The following is a 16888-nucleotide window of genomic DNA, read 5'->3' as shown; positions in this document are numbered from 1 at the left end:
TCAGATCACTTCTGGTGAGATGTTACGAATTTAAATAGGGATATAGTTGGAGTAAAAGAAACATACATGACCCGGAGTAAGAGAAACAGACATGAATCGAAGAGAAACAGACATGACTCGGAGATATGTTGAGAGGGAAAGGTATGTGGCGCGAAGATGCAACCCGAATTTAAAAAAAAACATTTTACAATGTGCTATGATTAGCTTTGAAAACGTATATGCAGTACGTATAACGGATTAAATCTCGCAAGCTTTCCAGTTAATCCATACGTTTGGAAAGTATGCAACTGTATTTTACAACTGAGGTATTGTTTTAGTCATATGCATAGTATGGCACTTCACTTGTAATTATCAAAATGGTATTTCAGCATAAACCATGGCTCTTCGTGTTGCTTCCTCCGTCGATATGCTTGCCAACTGCATTGTTTGCACAGTTTCATGCAATTTGCCAAAGCATGACAAACTAGTGCGGCCAATCCAGCACAATGTAATTAGGCTCAGCTGCTTGCCACTGAATTGTAAAGTCACACGTGTGAGCATTGTTCTTCACTTTAGCTAACAAGCTGCATATTGCCTCTTGTATAGGTGAATGAAGAAGATAACACACTTGTGAAGGTTGGCCGTGGGAAGGGATGAGGTAGGGATCTAATGGTCTGAGTTACAGTATTGAATTTGCCTTCAATGCTGCCAACCCATAGCAAGTATTGGTTGGCTGGGTTTCTGTCTTCTATTAATTTCAATGAACACAGTATGCAGTATTGTTTGGGCAATGTTAAACATTCTTAATACACCAAAACTGATGGAAGTAACAGGATTTGGTGTGTTTGTAGCACAACAGGACAAACATGTCCAGGTAGTGTTATACATCTCTTATAAAAGAGATATGTCAATCTTCCCTCACCTTCTCAAAAGATGCAATGAATTGGTATACGTAGATATTGTTCCTTTAATATATTTAGCATTGTAACTTAATTGGTTATGCCTCTATAGTAAAAATAGACTTCTGGCCACCTGTACTGAAGTATAGTGTAACAATCAATATAAGTGTCTTTGATCATTTGAATGTTATATTTGTTGATGGCCATGAATTGATCAGAGGAAACCATTGTACATGGTGGACCTTTGCATTGACTATACAGTATACTAGGCTGGGTAAAAAAAATACTGAATATAAATGTTTATTCCACTTTTCCAGGAGTGATCCAGCTTCATTGTTGGTGGAAGTTAATAAAACAAAATGGCCTTTTTTTCCCAAATGAAAATGTAAGTACAAGAACACTTATGTCAGCCTCTGGAATTGTTTTTATTAAATTAGGCAACCTTTGTACGAGACATTGTTTTCAACTACAAGACAAATAATGCCACACATCCGTGCATTTATTTTTTACTAGCTAATATCTTCTAAAAGTACGTATTTACTGTATGCATGTTTATCAACAAACTAAGGAGTGCACATTAAAGATGAACCACAGAAATTTGTATTCATGGCAAAATAACGCACACTTAAATATGTTCATGGCTCTTTCAAATTGCCCATATTAAAGAGGTAACCGAGTGGCTCAGATGTAAAAAAGTTGAACTGATACGGTTAAGGTCCAAGGTTTGAAACCACGCAGCTGCTCGTGATTAAACTTCAATACTCTAGTTGAGTGAGTTGAGGTCTGTACTAAAAAAAACCTAATTAATTTGTCATTGCAACATCTCACAGAGTCGGGGATTGAACTCACGACCTCCTGCATACCAAGAACGGTACTTACAGTGAGGGAAAAAGTATTTGATCCCCTGCTGATTTTGTACGTTTGCCCACTGACAAAGAAATGGTCAGTCTATAATTTTAATGGTAGGTTTATTTGAACAGTGAGAGACAGAATAACAACAAAATCCAGAAAAACGCATGTCAAAAATGTTATAAATTGATTTGCATTTTAATGAGGGAAATAAGTATTTGACCCCTCTGCAAAACATGACTTAGTACTTGGTGGCAAAACCCTTGTTGGCAATCACAGAGGTCAGACGTTTCTTGTAGTTGGCCACCAGGTTTGCACACATCTCAGGAGGGATTTTGTCCCACTCCTCTTTGCAGATCTTCTCCAAGTCATTAAGGCTTCGAGGCTGACGTTTGGCAACTCGAACCTTCAGCTCTCTCCACAGATTTTCTATGGGATTAAGGTCTGGAGACTGGCTAGGCCACTCCAGGACCTTAATGTGCTTCTTCTTGAGCCACTCCTTTGTTGCCTTGGCCGTGTGTTTTGGGTCATTGTCATGCTGGAATACCCATCCACGACCCATTTTCAATGCCCTGGCTGAGGGAAGGAGGTTCTCACCCAAGATTTGACGGTACATGGCCCCGTTCATCGTCCCTTTGATGCGGTGAAGTTGCCCTGCCCCCTTAGCAGAAAAACACCCCCAAAGCATAATGTTTCCACCTCCATGTTTGACGGTGGGGATGGTGTTCTTGGGGTCATAGGCAGCATTCCTCTTCCTCCAAACACGGCGAGTTGAGTTGATGCCAAAGAGCTCCATTTTGGTCTCATCTGACCACAACACTTTCACCCAGTTGTCCTATGAATCATTCAGATGTTCATTGGCAAACTTCAGACGGTCATGTATATGTGCTTTCTTGAGCAGGGGGACCTTGCGGGCGCTGCAGGATTTCAGTCCTTCACGGCGTAGTGTGTTACCAATTGTTTTCTTGGTGACTATGGTCCCAGCTGCCTTGAGATCATTGACAATATCCTCCCGTGTAGTTCTGGGCTGATTCCTCACCGTTCTCATGATCATTGCAACTCCACGAGGTGAGATCTTGCATGGAGCCCCAGACCGAGGGAGATTGACAGTTCTTTTGTGTTTCTTCCATTTGCAAATAATCGCACCAACTGTTGTCACCTTCTCACCAAGCTGATTGGCAATGGTCTTGTAACCCATTCCAGCCTTGTGTAGGTCTACAATCTTGTCCCTGACATCCTTGGAGAGCTCTTTGGTCTTGGCCATGGTGGAGAGTTTGGAATCTGATTGATTGCTTCTGTGGACAGGTGTATTTTATACAGGTAACAAGCTGAGATTAGGAGCACTCCCTTTAAGAGTGTGCTCCCTAATCTCAGCTCGTTACCTGTATAAAAGACACCTGGGAACCAGAAATATTTCTGATTGAGAGGGGGTCCTATACTTATTTCCCTCATTAAAATGCAAATCAATTTATAACATTTTTGACATGCTTTTTTCTGGATTTTGTTGTTATTCTGTCTCTCACTGTTCAAATAAACCTACCATTAAAATTATAGACTGATCATTTCTTTGTCAGTGGGCAAACATACAAAATCAGCAGGGGATCAAATACTTTTTTCCCTCACTGTAACATCTCACAGAGTCGGGGATTGACCCCCACAAACTGTTGTATACCGGGCGAGGCAGTTAACATCTCGCAGGGTCGGCAATTGAACCGACGACCTCCTTGCATACTGGGCGAGGTTGTTAACATCTCGCCCCCTACAATGTAAATACATTTTCATAAGTCCTGTTAAAAATCTCTTCCACGGGGCATTATCTGATTTACGGGATGCACTGCTGTGAGGTTTCTTAATGTATTCGTTATTTAATTAAATGATGCTGGGGGAGGAGATCAAAAACATATTTTAAAGAAAAAATCTCCATATGAAAGTTAAAAAAGGTAAATGTATGTATTGAGCTTATTTGCAGCCATGTAATGTGCTCACTGTGCTAAAATGCAACTGCGTAAATAAGCTGTGTTTTTGTTGTTGCAAAGAACACGAATACTTTTTGGGTGGCCACATGCTGCTCAAGTCAAATTAAGTCAAACATAGAATTACCTACGTTCACAGTTAGTTGGCTCAGAATCAAAATTCCCAACTAAAGAAACCCATCAACAATTATAATACTGTAGTGAAAGGAATGTGGTCAGCTGGTCTCTGTAGTCGCTCATTTTATGCAGACGCAATGTAGACAAAGCAGACGCTTTGGGAATGATGTGGTCAGGACTCTACACAGGGTTTACAGACACAATGTAGGAGTCTGCATCACAATGTACAGCCAGAACTGTCCGATTCCATCAGCTTCAGAATAAAATAATATTAATAGGTCGACTTGCTGGTCATTAACGATCATATACAGTGTTAAAATGTATGTGAATTTTACAGTGTTAAGATTAATTCTCCATTCGGTCTGTTGCGCAGTAATTTTACGAGCCTGGCACCATGACGAACCCTAAACTTGAATTCCAACATACGCAACCACTTTTAATATTGCTGTTTCCTTTTTAATCTCCACAAAGTACCCTCTCAATAAAGTATCTCGGTTACATATCTCTTGTGGTTGACGAGGAGAGGGGGGTTAATGAAATGATAAATGTATTAACATTTCATTTATAATTATTTGCATCATACACCGCATACCACATCACACGTGACGCCGTCTCGCCTCACATCAACACCACAGCATGTACAATTACATTACTGCCAACAACCCCTTATCAGTGCCTACTTCATTACAGACCAAATGCAGACCTTATTGGTCAACCCGTGCCCTTGTACATCTCAACGTTCATTCTACAAAGTCTCATCACAAGGGTAGTAAAACAAAGACCATTTTTGTTGTTGCCCGTATTGAAACGGCTGTACGCCGTATGGACCTGAAAACTAAAATTCTCCCTCTACAAGAACACTGCGTAAACCGTGTGGGTTGACAGCTATTAAATTACCTCACGTCACACGCGAAGCCTTAAACCGCTACACATCACAACATTACAGCCTAAGCAATACAGATTCTCTAATCATGCACACAGCACACGAAGTCACGCATCCCGTCTCAAAACCCATCACTTATTACATTTCACACCGCACCATCATATATCGCACCACTGCATCTTACGCCGCAGCACATCACTCCCCCCCCACACATCTCGCCGCACACCCGACATCACAACCCCATCGCAAGACATCTCAAACCACACGCCACCCTCCTACCGTCGCTCCTCTCGCCGCGGTCTCCTCTTCGCATCGTGCCCCGCTCGGCCTTCACTGCAGCGGGGAGACACCACGGAGCGCCGTCGGAGATGCAGCCGGGGGACCCCGTCGTTGGGACCCTGGGAGCCCAGGACCCCGGAGCCTGGCGGGGCCGGGTGGGCCTGCCCGGTTTCCCCGGGAGCCCAGCGGCTGGAGAGCCCCCGGAGCTGGGAGGCGGGAGCCGTAGGGCCCCGCTCGGCACCGCGTTGGCGCCTCCTGGGGTCGCGACTGCAGCAGGGTGCGATGGGAGCGGGAGGAGAAGGGAGTTAGGGACCGCGACAATTCACAAGCACCCTGGCGGAATGAATCTTCTCTCTCTCTCTCGCTGCAGCCACGAAGCTGCTGCGGGGGGGGAATCGCGTGCGAGGTTTTTCAGAGCCCTTCGCAAGTTGGACGCGGTCCCCCGCGGGGCTCAAGAGAGAGGCCTCAACAGCAGCGTCACGTTCAGACGTGTGGGACGCGGCCGAGGCGACGCTCGCGCCGGGAGGCGTTCGTCGCGGGCATCGAGGAAACACCTCGGGGCAGTTTCTTCCTGCGAGCAGAGCAATTGTTCTTCTCTTGTCTTAGGCCACCATCAAAATTAATTTGAGCCAATGTGATCGGTTTCGGACTCGTTGGGACTCATCGGCACAGTGCAGTGACCGATGGTCTGCAAACAGGAATGCGCCTTGTGGCACCGGCGTGAAAGGACGTGCCGAGAGGGACGGAGGCGCGTAAGGGGAACACAGACAGAGAGAGAGAGAGCGCGAGAGAGAAACCCGCACTGAGACACAGAGCAACACAGCATGACGATGACACAGAGTCGAGAGACGTTGACACACACACAGAGGTGAGGTGCACACAGATCGGTGAGGTCCACATAGATGAGTAAAGACAGGTACAGACTGCGATAGAGAAAGGGATAAGTAGAGACCGAGATACACACGGTGATACAGAGACAAACTAAGATGAGCAAGATACAATGATATGAATAGCTAGTCACAGCGACACGTACGGAGACAACCACTCTCCCACTCCTGCCATGACCCTTTTCCCTGACTGGTGACCCCTTGATTTTGAAGTCGTGGTCCCACACAACCCAATTTCATACTTAATGCTCACCCCTGGCCACTACACTACTGCACTATATCACTTCACTACCACTCCTTGGGTTGCGAGCCAAGTGAGATGGCCAGCTGTTCCACCAGACAGCTACAAAGTTGACTAAATGCAGACTGAACACTTCCGTGACCTCTGAACCCAAATGAGATGAAGCTGATGTTCCTTGTCCACCTTAGACGGATATCTTGAGTAGCCTGAACACCCAGCTCCACCTTTCATCACACGCATTCTGTCAACATTACAGAGCATTGAGCCTCAACAAAAAGTTAAATTCTGTGTGTGCCCAGCAAAGGGCTGTGCTGTAGTGATGGTTATGGTGTGGGTGGTGGTCAATGTGACTAATTTGGCAATGAAGATGGCAATGATGGTTTCGATGGTGGTAATGGTTCTAGTGGTGCTGTTGATGATAATACGATTGTGGTCATATCCATTATAACGATGAATCGGATCGTGTTTTCTCATTCCTGAAATCCGTAAAGTGTGTTAGACTAGGGTATATCTCCAAGCAGTGATATTTGTAGTTTGTTGCATCTCCACACAATTGAGTAGTAATACACAAAGTGATATCTGGACAGAAAAAGTCTAAATTTGTGAATGCTCTAATTTACATTTGGTTGTTTTTGCTCTGATTAATATGTCGCATTGTTGTACTTATTGCTTATGTAATTTTGGTCACCCAGGTCACCTTTACAAAGGAGACTCCCAAGCTTTCAGTTCTCTTGCCTGGTTCACGGTGGCTGCACCGGACGGCGCTGAGTGACGTGATGATTCACGCGTTTCGTGAATGCGTCCCTGTACTCTGGTGGTGACGTCAATCTTCAAATCAGCAGTTCTACAGAATCCAGCTTTCACTTGAATTCTGTATGTTTTTTTTAATATACCGGGATTGTCAATATCGCGATGACAAAGGGTGATCGTCCACCATGGTTTGATCCAAACATCTCTGAATTAATGAAAACTAAAGAAATAACTTGGAATAATGCAAAAACACAAAACAACCTTTCTGATTGGATTATCCATAGATCACTGAGAAATAGGTTTACTAGCCTAATAAGAAACGCTACATTTTCATACTATCATAAAACTATATAAATTCACAAAAAAACAAGACTTATGGCAAGCATTCAATTAACTTGCAAACAAAGGAAAAAATGTTCTACCAAAAAAAATACTGAATGGCAAAGAACTGTTCACAAAACAAGACATTGTCAATGGATTTAATTCTCATTATGGATCAGCAGGACGTATCTGACAAAACACATCAAAGTACAATTTATCCAAATACTGTACACCACTATTCACATCACTCTTTCCTCTTCACACACCAACCATGTTAGTGAAACTGTATGTACTGCATTAGCTCATATAATTTAAGACCGTCATCCACGGGAGAACATGAGTTGCCTGCATTCGCACATGTGACTGTGGCAGATCTAATCTATGAAACCCCTCACACACATCTTGAACCTCTCACTTACCGAAGGTGCAATTACACTGGAGTGCTATTATTTATACAATTTATAAAATATCTCCAAAGAAGACCCTGATAATTATAGATCAATCTCTATTCTTTCAACAATTACTAAAATATTTTAAAAAATACTTAAATCACAAATAAACTGCTACCTAAAAAGTCACAATCTCCTGCACAGTAAATATTCTGGTTTTTGAGAGCATTACTGCACCACCACAGCAATAATGGACGTATTAAATGTTCTATTCAGTAACCTGGATAAAGGTCACTGTAGCTGTGCACTATTCCTTGACTTGGCAAAAGCTTTTGACACTGTTGACCATGATATTCTACTCGCAAGATTGTCAAATAAAATTTTCAGCCAGTACAATAAAATGTTTTTTTGAGTTACCTTTCAGACCGTTCTGAAAAGGTAAATAACGTCGTTCATTTTGATTTAAAGCTTTCGTGACTGCAGGGATTCATATTCTTGGTTCTTTCGGTAAAGTCACGTAGAAGGGAAACAATAAAACGCCGTGAGAATTTTATTGTTTTATATTTGTATTTTATTGTTTCCCTTCTACGTGACTTTACCGAAAGAACCAAGAATATAACGTCGTTCATATTAAAATAACAGGATGTTCTAGAAGGTTCCGTGCTGGGTCAAATTCTGTCCTTATATTTATACAATTGTTAGGGTCGCCGGCCCCCGGGACCTCCCCTGCCTGCGACCCTGTCCGCGAAGTCCCGACGCTCCCAGACTCTCCACTAGTGTGGGAGCTGCCGCCGCCGCACTCCTCCCCGGGTGGGGAAAGGTCGTCGCGCTCCTGTTCCCCCCCCTGTGCCGTCCCCCCCCGAGTCCGAGTCTCCTGCCGGTGGGGCATCACCCTCGACCTCCCTGGGACCCGCTAGCGCTTCGCCGGCACCCAAACGCGACGCTCCCCGCCCGCGCAGTCCCACGCACCAATCACACGCGGGTAACCGGGGGGTTAAAGGTCGGAGGGTAAGCGACGTCGTTCGTGCTCACTCCGACGATTGGGGGGATTGGATTAAACGGGTTTAAAGGGCTATGCGATGGGCATGCGTGCGAGATGGGTATCCGCTCGCAACGTGGGAGTCCCCAGCCGACGGTTGGTAGCGCACACACTCCACGCGGCGCCGCTCCACACACGCGGCGACCGCCGCAAACAGCAAGCTCACCCACGCTTCCACTCTCTTTCCACACCCGCGCAAAAACCACACCAGTCTGTTATGTAACGACCACCGCGACAGTAAGCGCACCCACGCTTCCGCAAAAACCACACCAGTCCGTTATGTAACCGCCGACGATTTATTCCACCGCGCCGGCGAGCCCTTATTTACCCGAGTCAGTCGGGATCAGCGGGGCAGGACCAATCTATATCTCGATAGTCGGCACTACACTCTACCTGTCCTCCCCTTTACCCTCTCCTGTTTTGCTCTTAAGCTAAGTCCCAACTCCCTCTCTCTCTCTCTTACTCACGGTTCGTCGTCACTGCCGTCTGGTCCTCGCGGCGCGTCGATACGTCCCACGGACGTTCGCGCGGCTGGACTCGGGAGTTGACGGACCTGGGGTCGACTCGAGTAGCCAGAGAGCCTTTTTCCTTCGCCCTGACCCGCTTTATTCTTTCTACATCAAAGGGGCTACCTGGTGCCGACTCGCGGGCCAATCAGCTCGCTGGGATCACCCACCAATCGGTAGGCCCATCTGTATCCCAGCATCCCCCGGGCCGTTGCTTTCAGCGACGTCCGCATCTAAATTTACCTGCTCAGCGACCCTCCAGCCAGAGGGCGACCCTACTTTCCCGCCGCTCGTGGCTCTGCCCTCCTACCTGCCTGCTGACCCGTGTGTGTTGTGTGTGCTGTCTACCCGCGGTGGCTCGGCAGCCCCGTCGTGACCATGTAATTACAACCAAAGTCACGGCGCCGCGGTGGGTGTTAGCGTCGGGGGAGACCGTCCAATTCCCTGGCTGCAGGAAACCGTGAAGATTATCCCTTTACGAGGGCTTCTGGGTGAAAACCTGTCGGCCAGGGTGTCTCCCCACGCGCTCTAATGGTGGGGGGGGGAGTGCGTGCGTGTGTGTTCCGGTGGGGGGGGGGGTGGGGAGGTGGTGGGGTGGAGCAATGTCGGCCTCGCCGCTCGGAGCGGCGAGATCGCAGGTGGGCCACCCGCCGATCGGCTCCGTGGCGGCGGCATCACATAGCCCCCCGAGGTGCCAGTCCCCGTCCCGGGTTGACTGGAGCACCTCGCCTGGGCCGCGCCCACGAGGTAGCGCTGCGGGGTCCGGGGGATCCGCCCGGATCTCGTGGCTGGCCTCGGGGGAGGTGGCTCCGTCCTCGGGGTTTCCTGCAGCGGTCTCCTTCTCCACTCCAGTGGCTCCTCCGATCCCTCGGCACCTGGGGGCTGGGGGACAAACTCCGCGGCAGCGGGGTTTAAGGGGCGGCGTCCCCGCCGTCCTCTGGCGGGGCCGGGACGCCTCGGGGCTGGGGGCACGGCGGGGCCCATGTAGTGCGCGAGGCCCCCGAGCACGGGTGGCGCAGGGGCACCGGGATTTCGCGGTACTCGGGCAGCGAGGTTCTCCCCCGCCGGGGCTGCCCTCCATGGTTTTAAGCGGCGGACGTTAACCACCGTTTCTCGGCCCCTCTCTCCACCCTGGATTAGTACCGTCCAGGGAGAGATCTGCCGTACCACGGTCCAGGGTCCCCGCCAGTAGGTGGTCAGCTTCCCCACCTGTCCGGCCCCGACGCGAGGGGTGTGTAGCCACACCTTGGTACCTGTCAAGAAAAGGGGGGGCTCCACGCGGGGTCGGGTGCTCTGTTCCTGTCACCGATGCGCGGCCTCCCCTTGCGGGTAGGCCCGGTCCCGGACCCCTCGTAGGGTCTCCATCAGATGTTCCACGGGGCGACTCCCTTCCTCCGTTTGGGGTGGAGGAATGCCGAACAGCAAGTCTGCGGGTAGACGAGACTCACGACCAAACATCATTAGGAACGGGGTTTGTCCCGTCGATGTGTGCACCGTGGTGGCGTAGGCGAACAGGGCGTAGGGGAGGTGTTCGTCCCAATCCCGTTGGTTTGCGGCCGCCATACGCTTGAGCTTTCCGGCCAGAGTCTGATTCATACGTTCAACCATACCGTTCGCCTGGGGGTGGTACGCCGTGGTTCGGTCTTTCTGGATCCCGAACTCCCGGCACAGCGCCTGAAACAACTCGGCCTCGAACTCGCTACCCTGGTCGGTAAGGACTCGCTCCGGGATCCCGTGCTTAAGTACATAGTGCTCCACGAACGCCCGGGCTACTACCAGGGCCGTTTTATCGGGGATGGCCACCGCCACGGGGTAGCGGGTGAAGTATTCCACCGCTACGAGGATATAGCGGTTGCCCCGGTGGGATCGTGGGAATGGCCCCTGGAGATCGATGCCGACCAGCTGGTTAGTCCGACTGACGCGGAACGGCCTTAGGGGTATTTGGTATTGTGCCGGTTTCGGCCCGCACTGCTGACAAGCGCGGCAGCCCTGTACCCAGGCGGCCACATCTTGCGTCAATTTGGGCCAGAGATACTGGCGACGCAGAGTCTCCCGAGTGCGCCGTTCCCCGTCATGGCCCCCGAGCGGGTGGTCGTGTACCAGCCGTAGCAGCTGGGGTCGCACCTGGGCGGGAACACAGATGCACCCCGGCTGGCCGGCCTCGGTTAACTCCCGTACCACCCCGTTCTGCACACACAACCGGGCATACAAACCGCTCCAGGGCCCTGGTAGGGTGCTTTTCCCCTCCCGCAGGGCCGCTTCCACCGCCGCCAGATCCGGATCCCGCTGCTGGGTCTGCCTCAGCTGCTCGTCGCTCAGGCCCGGGAAGGCGCAGCCGACGTCCTCCTGGATCCGTCCGATCGGGGCGGGGTGGTCCACGGGGTCCCGAGTCGTGGGCCCTGCGCTCGCCGGGCGGCCGACTGGGTCCGCGCCTCCACCTGTGGGGGTCTCTGTGGCGCATACCGCACTCTCTCTCGCCGGGGGGGGGTTAGGTTCAGCGGGTTCCTGGGGGTCCGTTGCCTGTCGGCAACGTCCCCCCGTGAAGCACGGGCAGGCCTCCTCCGCCCTCGTCTCGGCACACACCGCGGGTCGCCGTGATAATGCGTCCGCGTTTGCATGCGTCCGCCCCGCCCGGTATTCGATCTGCAGGTTGTACTCCTGCAGCTGCGCCAGCCATCGGGCCATCTGCCCCCGCGGTTCCTTGAAGGTGAGGAGGAACTGCAGAGCATAATGGTCCGTGCGCACTCGACATTTCCTGCCGTATAAATACGGCCGAAACTGTTTACACGCGAAGATCACAGCGTACAATTCCTGACGGGTCACACAGTAGTTCAGCTCGGCCCCGCTCAGGGTCCGGCTGGCGTACGCAATCACCCGTTCCACCCCTTCCTGCACCTGCGACAACACCGCACCCAGCCCGCTGCTGCAGGCGTCGGTGTCCAAAATAAAGTCGGTGGTAAAATCGGGGAAAGCCAGTGTGGGGGTGTGTGTGAGGTGGTCTTTGAGGGTGGTGAAGGCCGTCTGGCAGGCCTCCGTCCACTGATAGGGGTTCTTGGGGGAAGTGAGTTGGGTGAGGGGGCGTGCAATCTCGCTGAATCCCTTTACAAATCGACGGTAATAGGTGGCGAGCCCCAAGAATGACCTTATCTCCGACAGGTTTCTTGGCTGTGGCCAATCCACTACGGCGCGTACCTTGTCCGGATCGGTGCGCACCCCCGCCTCGCTGACGCGATGTCCGAGGTACCCCACCTCGCGCTGTGCGATGTAACACTTACGCGGCTTGAGCTTGAGATGAGCCGCTCGCAGTCGCTGGAACACCTCCCGTAACCTGGACCAGTGCTCAGACAGAGATCTACTGAACACGATCACATCATCCAGGTAAATCAGGCATTGCTCCCACTGCAAGCCCCGCATCACCAACTCCATCAGCCGCTGGAACGTCGCGGGCGCGTTGGTGAGCCCGAACGGGAGTACTCGAAACTCGAATAGCCCCATCGGGGTGGTGAATGCGGTTTTTGGCCGATCCTCCTCCGTCATCTCCACCTGCCAGTACCCGGACGCGAGATCGAGGGTGGAAAAATACCGCGCTCCGGCGAGGCTGTCAAAGGTGTCGTCGATGCGCGGTATGGGGAAGGCGTCGCCGAGGGTGACTGCGTTTAGCTTGCGGTAATCGACGCAAAACCGGGTTGACCCGTCCTTTTTTGTTACTAGCACCACCGGGGCAGACCAGGGGCTCGCCGAGGGCTGAATTATGTTATCGCGGAGCATGTCCCTGACCGCCTCTTTGATCTGGGCGCGTTCGGGTGCGCCCACGCGGTACGCGGGGAGTTTTATGGGTCGGGCGGCCCCGGTGTCGATTTGGTGCTTAACGAGATCTGTGCGACCCACGTCTGAATCGTGTTCGCTGAACACGTCGGCGTACTCCCGCAGTAACCCGCGTAGCTGATCGGCCTCTCCCTTGGGTAAATCTGCCCAAGGTACGTGTACCGCGTCAAGAAGGGGGACGACCTCGGCGTGGGGAGTCGGGCCGACTCGCCAGGCCAGGTCTTGTTGGTCCTCGGGGCGACCGGGGTCCTCCGCCCAGAGTGCGAATACCGAGTCGCTGGAGTGGCGCGCGTGTAGGGGGTGCACGGTGGCTACTGTGGTGCTCCGTCGTAGTATTGCTGGGGTGCCGTGGGGGTTAAACACACGCATGAACAATCGGCCCCCATCGGCGTTTACCAACGTGGCTGACCCCACAACCCCGTATCGTTTTGCCAACTCCGGGTGAGGAGTTAGCATTACCTCCCCCGATGGTCGGTGCGCGGGGTCGGTGGAGGGTGTCGCCACAGGTACCAGCATCTCGGCGAGCGGCCCGATGGTGACGGCCGTCGTCAGGGTAGCGGCCACAGGTGTGAAGCGGGGGCGATTCGGCTCCCGTCCCAGGAATGGAATCCGTTCCCCGCTGCCTTCCACGGTGGCGCACCGCTGTCGGGGCTGCACGTTGAGCCCCAGCTTTTCCAGGAGGTCGGTACCTGCGATACACTCGTGGCACAGCACACTCGAGACGTAGAACTCCTGAGTGCACACCTGGTTTCCGAGACGGACCTCGAGGGAGATCCTTCCCAGCAACCCCATCCCGGCTCCGCTCGCTGTGTGCAGCGCGCAATCCGGGGCCGGCAGGCGGCTCACGTCAACCCCGAGCACGCTGCAGTGCGCGGCGCTCACGAGTGAGGCTACGGCCCCCGTGTCCAGTAGGATCCGGGTGCGCTGCCCGTTCACCTGTCCTTCCACCAGTGACGTGGCCCCCGTGATTCCTGCCACCAGCTCCCGTAGCCAGTCGCCCGTCCTCACCGCGTCCTTGGGTGTTGTGGCCGTGACCTGTGTGGGTGTCACTTGCTTACCATTATTATTATCGTCGTTTTGTTTCGGGACCTCGGTGATTGCACCCCTAGGTGGTCCACTCTCTAGGGGGCGTTGGCGTTTAACCCTTCGGTATATCTAGCGCGGGCGATCTGTGGGCAGTCTCTCATGAGATGCCCCTGACGGCCGCACATATAACACGCCCGGGGGGGGGTGGCGGCTCCATAGTGGGCACCCTGCCCGCTCCCTCTCCCCCCCGTGCGCCGCTGCCCAGACTCTGCTTCTAGTCGGGCTACCCTCCCAGCTAGCCCTCCCAACTCGGTCTGAATCGTCTCTACCGTAGTCTGCAGCGTAGTCACATGTGCCCGTACTTGGGTTACGTTGTTGTCCACTTGGGTTACTTTGTTGTCGATCCCCCCGATGCCCGCCTGTATCCCCGCTACCCATCCCGGGGTGGTCTCGCGGGATACCGGAGGCCCCCTTTCCCGACCCCCTACCATCCTGGTGAGCTCCTGTTCCTCCTCTTCCTCCTCGGTGGACAGACTTGCGATGGTGCGCTCCCGTCCCAGTCCTCGGAGCTGTGCGCGTTCGCTAGAAATTCTTTCACATTTGCGCGCGCGCTCGACAAGGGCATCAAAGGAGAGGCGCGTACAGTTCACGTCTGGCTGCCACCACGCCGTGCGCATTAAGTATCGCTGGATTTTCTCTGTGGCCAGCTCCTCAATCGCTTCCGTGGTGTGCCTCGGGCGTGCGATCTTTGTTAGCTCACGCACATCCTCGGCATAATCGCGCAGGTCCTCGCCGGGTTGGCGACGGCGTGCCTCTAAGGCCGCTTTTGCCTCCTCCTCATCGCGCGTACCGAAGCGCAGATCAAGTCGGCGCATCAGCTCCTCTAGCTGTGTCTGCGCGCTTGCGGGTAGGGCTTCCACAAAATCGGCTGCCCGCCCATCCAGATTCATATTAAGTTGACGTAGCGTCTGCGCGTCCGTCCACCCATTAATTTCCTTAGCCCCTAGGACGTTGCGGGCAAATGCTCTCCACGAAGGTGTACCCCGGCCAGTGAATATATGCCTTATTTTCGCGTGAGGTAACGCGGGGGTTCGTACCGCTTCTGACACCATAATGTTAGGGTCGCCGGCCCCCGGGACCTCCCCTGCCTGCGACCCTGTCCGCGAAGTCCCGACGCTCCCAGACTCTCCACTAGTGTGGGAGCTGCCGCCGCCGCACTCCTCCCCGGGTGGGGAAAGGTCGTCGCGCTCCTGTTCCCCCCCCTGTGCCGTCCCCCCCGAGTCCGAGTCTCCTGCCGGTGGGGCATCACCCTCGACCTCCCTGGGACCCGCTAGCGCTTCGCCGGCACCCAAACGCGACGCTCCCCGCCCGCGCAGTCCCACGCACCAATCACACGCGGGTAACCGGGGGGTTAAAGGTCGGAGGGTAAGCGACGTCGTTCGTGCTCACTCCGACGATTGGGGGGATTGGATTAAACGGGTTTAAAGGGCTATGCGATGGGCATGCGTGCGAGATGGGTATCCGCTCGCAACGTGGGAGTCCCCAGCCGACGGTTGGTAGCGCACACACTCCACGCGGCGCCGCTCCACACACGCGGCGACCTCCGCAAACAGCAAGCTCACCCACGCTTCCACTCTCTTTCCACACCCACGCAAAAACCACACCAGTCTGTTATGTAACGACCACCGCGACAGTAAGCGCACCCACGCTTCCGCAAAAACCACACCAGTCCGTTATGTAACCGCCGACGATTTATTCCACCGCGCCGGCGAGCCCTTATTTACCCGAGTCAGTCGGGATCAGCGGGGCAGGACCAATCTATCTCTCGATAGTCGGCACTACACTTTACCTGTCCTCCCCTTTACCCTCTCCTGTTTTGCTCTTAAGCTAAGTCCCAACTCCCTCTCTCTCTCTCTTACTCACGGTTCGTCGTCACTGCCGTCTGGTCCTCGCGGCGCGTCGATACGTCCCACGGACGTTCGCGCGGCTGGACTCGGGAGTTGACGGACCTGGGGTCGACTCGAGTAGCCAGAGAGCCTTTTTCCTTCGCCCTGACCCGCTTTATTCTTTCTACATCAAAGGGGCTACCTGGTGCCGACTCGCGGGCCAATCAGCTCGCTGGGATCACCCGCCAATCGGTAGGCCCATCTGTATCCCAGCATCCCCCGGGCCGTTGCTTTCAGCGACGTCCGCATCTAAATTTACCTGCTCAGCGACCCTCCAGCCAGAGGGCGACCCTGCTTTCCCGCCGCTCGTGGCTCTGCCCTCCTACCTGCCTGCTGACCCGTGTGTGTTGTGTGTGCTGTCTACCCGCGGTGGCTCGGCAGCCACGTCGTGACCATGTAATTACAACCAAAGTCACGGCGCCGCGGTGGGTGTTAGCGTCGGGGGAGACCGTCCAATTCCCTGGCTGCAGGAAACCGTGAAGATTATCCCTTTACGAGGGCTTCTGGGTGAAAACCTGTCGGCCAGGGTGTCTCCCCACGCGCTCTAATGGTGGGGGGGGGAGTGCGTGCGTGTGTGTTCCGGTGGGGGGGGGGGTGGGGAGGTGGTGGGGTGGAGCAATGTCGGCCTCGCCGCTCGGAGCGGCGAGATCGCAGGTGGGCCACCCGCCGATCGGCTCCGTGGCGGCGGCATCACACAATCTTGAACTCAATTAAAATCGCTCAGAATTAAATAGTTTGGCCAATGGTGCTTATACTAGTGTAGTGATCAATCTCTGTTGTACAGCAGCTGCAAGTGCAGGTGGGCACTCAGCGCACACGCCGCTAAGTATATACGCGGGTGTGCCGGTAAGGCGGAGGAACTGCGACAAGGGTCACGGTAGACCTTGTGGCGAAGCCCCTGGAACCCTCTGGTGGGTTCGAGAATGGAGGCGTGGCTAGATCGGAGCCAAGCCGCGCCGAGGGGAATATAAGCAACTGA

At 53.3% G+C, this 16888-nt stretch overlaps 1 long non-coding RNA gene across 3 annotated transcripts in view; it reads right to left on the bottom strand.

Annotated features, from left to right (window-relative positions):
* The window catches only part of LOC142923996 (uncharacterized), a 58512-nt gene that overhangs the window by 13061 nt on the left and 28563 nt on the right, over nt 1–16888 (bottom strand). For 2 of the 3 annotated variants that reach the window (XR_012941121.1, XR_012941120.1), the window contains exon 2: nt 4980–5246. This is a non-coding gene — a long non-coding RNA (uncharacterized LOC142923996). Of the gene's footprint in view, nt 1–4979; nt 5262–16888 lie in introns of those variants that run through there. The other variant, XR_012941119.1, reaches the window with a different exon arrangement.

This window comes from Petromyzon marinus, chromosome 6, assembly GCF_048934315.1.
Source record: "Petromyzon marinus isolate PM22_M1 ecotype Great Lakes invasive population chromosome 6, UKy_Petmar_22M1.pri1.0, whole genome shotgun sequence".
In the NCBI taxonomy this organism is placed as follows: Eukaryota; Metazoa; Chordata; class Hyperoartia; order Petromyzontiformes; family Petromyzontidae; genus Petromyzon; species Petromyzon marinus.
The sequence above is the reverse complement of the archived record's forward strand: the minus strand, read 5'-3'. Positions and strand labels throughout refer to the sequence as shown.